Source organism: Vulpes vulpes, chromosome 1 (assembly GCF_048418805.1).
Source record: "Vulpes vulpes isolate BD-2025 chromosome 1, VulVul3, whole genome shotgun sequence".
In the NCBI taxonomy this organism is placed as follows: Eukaryota; Metazoa; Chordata; class Mammalia; order Carnivora; family Canidae; genus Vulpes; species Vulpes vulpes.
Window position 1 is genome coordinate 178,521,601 of NC_132780.1, and position 5,907 is coordinate 178,527,507.

At 36.0% G+C, this 5,907-nt stretch overlaps 1 pseudogene; it reads right to left on the reverse strand.

Moving 5' to 3' along the window:
* Positions 1-632: 632 nt before the first annotated feature.
* LOC112923125 (high mobility group protein B1 pseudogene) lies at positions 633-1,214 on the reverse strand (annotated as a pseudogene).
* Between the last annotated feature and the right edge of the window lie 4,693 nt (positions 1,215-5,907).

A 5,907-nucleotide genomic window follows, 5' to 3' on the forward strand; every position in this document is an offset into this window, starting at 1 on the left:
AACAAAGACAAAGTGAAAAATGTAAAAACAAGTAACAAAAATAACTATGATATTGGAAGTTTGGAAAAGAACTCTTCCACGAGATTGAGAAGCACAAAGCTTTTTTAAGATTGATAACTTTAGCTATTTAAAATAAAAAGATCTGTACAAAAAAGCCCATAAAATAAAAAAAATAAGCCCCATACTGGATGAAAAGATCTGTAATCCAAGCAACCACCAATAAAATATTGATAAACAAAATAGATGTTAAGTAAAACCCTAAAACCAATAAAAGGGAAATACTTCAATAGAGAGTGATGAAGGATGTGGAGTCAATTAACAGAAGAAAATTTTAAGACTAATAGATATATAAAAAGTTGCAAAGTCTCACTGATCATTAGGGTAGATGAAATTTAAAAGGAAATGGGACATTTCATAACAAGTAGATTGCTAAAATTTAAGGACTCTGATCATATGATATTTTGGCAATAATACCAGAACATAAGAATTTTCAAAAACTGTTGGTCTTAGGATACATTGGTGAAGCTATTTTGTTTTGTTTTTACATTTCAATTTTTTTTTTCTTTAAAAGGAGTGAGTTGTGTAAGGAGATTAAATGCTTTATAGATTAAAAAAAAACTACTAGAACCAACTTATTCATCATCATCTTCATTTTCCTCATCTTCCTCCTCTTCCTTCTTCTTGCTTTTTTTCAGTGTTGACAGCTCCCCCCCCCTTTTTTTTTTTATCACATCAAGCTTTCCTTTAGCTCGATATGCGACAATATCCTTTTCATATTTTTCCTTCAGCTGAGCAGCCTTTTTATAAGGCTGCTTATCATCTGCAGCAGTGTTATTCCACATCTTTCCCAATTTCTTTGCAATATCACCAATGGATAGGCCAAGGTGTTCTCTGATTTTTGGGTGATACTCAGAACAAAACAAGTAAAAGGCTGAAGGAGGCCTCGGGTACACTGGGATCCTTGAACAACTTTTTTGTTTCCCCTTTAGGAAGGATTTAAGTTTTCTCTTTCTCTTCTTGTTCACCTTTGCCATATCTTCAAATTTCCCTTTCTCTTTAGCAGACATGGTTTCCTACCTCTCTGAGCATTTCTTAGAAAACTCTGAGAAATTGATGGAAGCATCTGGGTGCTTGTTTCCCTCCTGGCAAGTTTGCACAAAGAATGCACATAATGACATTTTGCCTCTAAGCTTCTTCGGATCTCCTCTGCACATGTGTAATTATTTTTCTCCGGGAGGCACAGAGTCACCCAGTGCCTATCTGGCTCTCATTTGCCCTGGCACTGTCTCTGTGGAGCTCAATGTACTGCAATGGCTGTGTTTGGTGCATTTACTTTGGAGAGAATGTTAATAAGGTCTATGGTCTTGATAATGTTTATACACTACAAGATAGCAATTCTACTTTTAAGTTACATATTGTGGTTCAATTCTCAAATGAAGAGGCATTCTCAAAAGTGTCATTGCAGCCTTGTTGTATTAGAAAAAAATGGAAGCAATGTAATTGTTCAAGAATAAGGAGGTGAATAAATTAAACAGGATTTAATAGAATACTTAAAATAAAAAAAATAGACTGGAAGGGTACATGTCAGTATTTGTAATTATCCTAGGGAGTTAAGGAATGGTATGTCTAACGCCTTATTTGTATCTTTATGCTACATTTTATTTATAAATATCTGAGGCAAATATTGCCAAATATCAACATTTGTTAAATTGGAGGGAAGGGTGATTTTGTTTTGTTAAACAGTTGACCCTTGAACAGCACAGTTTTGAACTGTGTGGGTCCGCCTTTATGCAGATTTTTTTCAATAAATATAGTACAGCACTAAAAGTGTGTATTTTATCTTCCTTATGATTTTAATAACATTTCTTTTCTCTAGCTTGTAAGATACAGTATATAATGCATATGCATGCAAAATATGTGTTAATTATCTATTTATGTTATCCATAAGGCTTCTGGTCAGAAGTAGGCTAAAGTAGTTAAGCTTTGGGGGAATAAAAAGTTATACATGGATTTTTGACTGTGCAGGGGTTGCTACTCTTAAACCCTGCATGTTTCAAGGGTCAACTGTATTATCTGTACTTTTCTATATTTTTGAAATAGTTCATAGTTAAAACTAACATATTTACTTAAGTGAAGGCAATAGTAAAAATGTTTAAGTGTTTACCTATTCCTTGTTTTGAACCACTGTATAAATTTGAGACCATGGCTATGATTCTTATGTCTTAGAACTAAAAGAAGCTATCTGGCTAATAATCATAAAAGAAGGGATTCTTAACCTTGGTTTCATTGGAGCTGTGCTCTAATCCACTAAACTAACTGTCCACAGGTGACAACATTTATAAACAAAAGACTTTCCTTGATGAGTTAGCACATAGTCGCATGATTAAGATAAGGACTAGCTGTACTGCTTGTGCACACTAGAGCAATCAGATACTGTTAACTTTGCTAATCAATCTGACATAAAAATGTTACATATTTTTAAATTTAAATGTAGTTAATTAACATATTATGTATTATTAGTTTCAGATGTAGAGTTCAGTGATTAATCAGTCTTATATAATATCCAATGCTCATTATTACACGTGCCCTCCTTAATGTCCATCGCCCAGTTACCCCATCCCTCCCCTATTCAGCAACCCTTAGTTTGTTTCCTATTATTAAGAATCTCTTATGGTTTGTCTCCCTCTCTGATTTTGTTTTGATGTATTTTTCCCTCCCTTCCCTTTGATCCTCTGTTTTGTTTCTTAGATTCCACATATTGGTGGGATCATATGATACTTATCTTAATCTGATTCACTTATTTCACTCAGCATAATAGTCTCTAGTTCCAGCCACATCATTGCAAATGCAGATTTCTTTTTCTGTTGGCTGAGTTGTATTTCATTTTCTTTATCCATTCATCTGTTGATAGACATCTGGGCTTTTATCATAGTTTGACTCTTGTGGACACTGCTGCTATAAACATTGGGGTTCAGATACCCCTTCGGATCACCACTTTGTATCTTTGTGGTAAATACCCAGTAGTGCAGTTGCTAGGTTGGAGGGTAGCTCTATTTTCAAATCCCTGAGGAACCTCCACTCTGTTTTCCAGAGTGGCTGCGCTAGCTTCCATTCCCACCAACAGTGTAAGAGCATTCCCCTTTCTCCACACCCTTGCCAACATCTGTTTCCTGACTTGTTAATTTAGCCACTCTCACCAGTATAAGGTAGTATCTCATTGTGGTTTCCTTTGTATTTTCCTGATGCCAAGTGATATTGAGCATTTTTTTTTTATGTGTCTGTTGGCTATCTGTATGTCTTCTTTGGGGAAATGTCTATTCATGTCTTCTGCTCATTTCTTGATTGAATTATTTATTCTTTGGGTGTTGAGTTTAAGTTTTTTTTTTTTTTTAAAGATTTTATGTATTTATTCATGAGAGACACACAGAGGGAGAGACACAGGCAGAGGAAGAAGCAGGCTCCATGCAGGAGCTCCATGTGAGACCCTATCCTGGGACCCAGGATCACGCCCTGGGCTGAAGACAGGGGCTAAACTTCTGAGCCATCCAGGGATCCCCTGTTAAGTTCTTTATAGACTTTGGATACCAGCCTTTATCTGATAAGACATTTGCAAATATCTTCTCCCATTCTGTAAGTTGCCTTTTAGTTTTGTTGACTGTTTCTTTGGTGTGCAAACGCTTTTCATCTTGATGAAGTCCCAATAGTTCATTTTTGTCTTTGTTTTCCTTGTCTTTGGAGACAAGTGTCTAGGCAAGATGTTGCTGTAGCCAAGATCAAAGAGGTTGCTGCCTGTGTTCTTCTCTAGGATTTTGATGGATTTCTGTCTCACATTTAGGTCTTTCATCCATTTTGAGTCTATTTTTGTGTATGGTGTGAGGAGATTGTCTAGTTTCATTTTTCTGCATGTGGCTGTCCAGTTTTCCCAAAACCATTTGTTGAAGAGACTGTCTTTTTTCCATTAGGATATTCTTTCCTGCTTTGTTGAAGATTAGTTGACCATAGAGTTGAGGGTCCATTTCTGGATTCTCTATTCTGTTTTATTGATTTATGTGTCTGCTTTTGTGCCAGTACCATACTGTCTTCATGATTACAGCTTTATAATAGAGCTTGAAGTCCAGAATTGTGATACCCTACCCCCAGCTTTGGTTTTCAACCTTCCTTTGGCTATTCGGGTTCTTTTCCGGTTCTTTTCTGGTTGCATACACATTTTAAGATTATTTGTTCCAGCTCTGTGAAAAAAGTTGATGGTATTTTGATAGGGATTTTATTGAATGTATAGATTGCTGTAGGTAGCATAGACATTTTAACAATATTTGTTCTTCCAGTACATGAACATGGAAGGTTTCTCCATTTCTTTGTGTCTGCCTTAATTTCTTTTATGAGTGTTCTATAGTTTTCTGAGTACAGATCCTTTGCCTCTTTGGTTAGGTTTATCCCTAGGTATCTTATGATTTTTGGTGCATTGTAAATGGGATCAACTTCTTAATATCTCTTTCTTCTCTCATTGCTAGTGTATAGAAATGCAACTGATTTGTGTGTTTTTGATTGATTTTATATATCAATTGATTTTATATTTTATATCCTGCCACTTTGCTGAATTCCTGTATGAGTTCTAGCAATTTTGGGGTGGAGTCTTGGGTTTTCCACATAGAGTATCATGTCATTTGTGAAGAATGAGAGTTTGACTTCTTCTTTGCCTATTTGGATGCCTTTTATTTCTTTTTTGTTGTCTGATTGCTGAGGCTAGGACTTCTAGTCCTATGCTGAATAGTAGTGGTGAGAGTGGATATCCCTGTCATGGTTCTGACCTTAAGGGAAAGCTCTCAGTTCTTCCCAATTGAGAACAATAGTTGTTGTGGGCTTTTTGTATATACCTTTTATGATATTGAGGTTCCCTCTGTCCCTACACTGAAAGAGTTTTAATCAATAAAGGATGCTGTACTTTGTCAAATGATTGTTCTGCATCTATTGAGATCATATAGTTCTTGTCTTTTATTATTTACTATTTTTTGTTTTTTTTTTAAGATTTTATTTATTCATAGAAACACAGAGAGAGAATGAGAGGCAGAGACATAAGCAGAGGGAGAAGCAGGCTCCATGCAGAGAGCCTGACATGGGACTCGATCCAGGGTCTCCAGGATCATGCCCTGGGCTGCAGGCGGCGCTAAACAGCTGCACCACCAGGGTTGCCCTCTTTTCTTTTATTAATATGGTGTATCACATTGATTGATTTGCAGATTTTGAACTACCTACCCTTGCAGTCCAGGAACAAATCCCACTTGGCTATGGTGAATAATCCTTTTAATGTGCTGTTGGGTTCTATTGGCTAGTATTTAGGTTGGGAATTTTTGCATCCATGTTTATCAGGGATATTGGTCTGTAATTCTCCTTTTTGGTGGGGTCTCTGCCTGGTTTTGAGATCAAAGTAAGGCTGAACTCATAGAATAAGTTTGGAAGTTTTCCTTCCACTTCTATTGTTTGAAACAGCTTCAGAAGAATAGGTGTTAATTCTTCCTTAAATGTTTGGTAGAATTCCACTAGGAGGCCATCTGGTCCTGGACTCTTGTTTGTTGGGAGATTTTTGTTTACTGCTTCAATTTCCTTGCTGGTTATGGTCTGTTCAGGTTTCCTATTTCTTTCTGTTTCAGTTTTGGTAGTTTATACATTTCTAGGAATGCATCCATTTCTTCCAGATTTCCTAAGTTTTTGACATGTATTGCTGATAATATGTTCTTATAATTAGTTGTATTTCTGTTGTGTTGGTTGTGATCTCTCCTATCTCATTCATAATTTTATTTAGTTGGGTCCTTTCTCTTTTCTTTTTGATAGGTCTGGCCAGGGGTTTATCGATCTTATTAATTCTTTCAATGAGGCAGTTCCTAGTTTTGTTGATCTATTCTTCTGTTC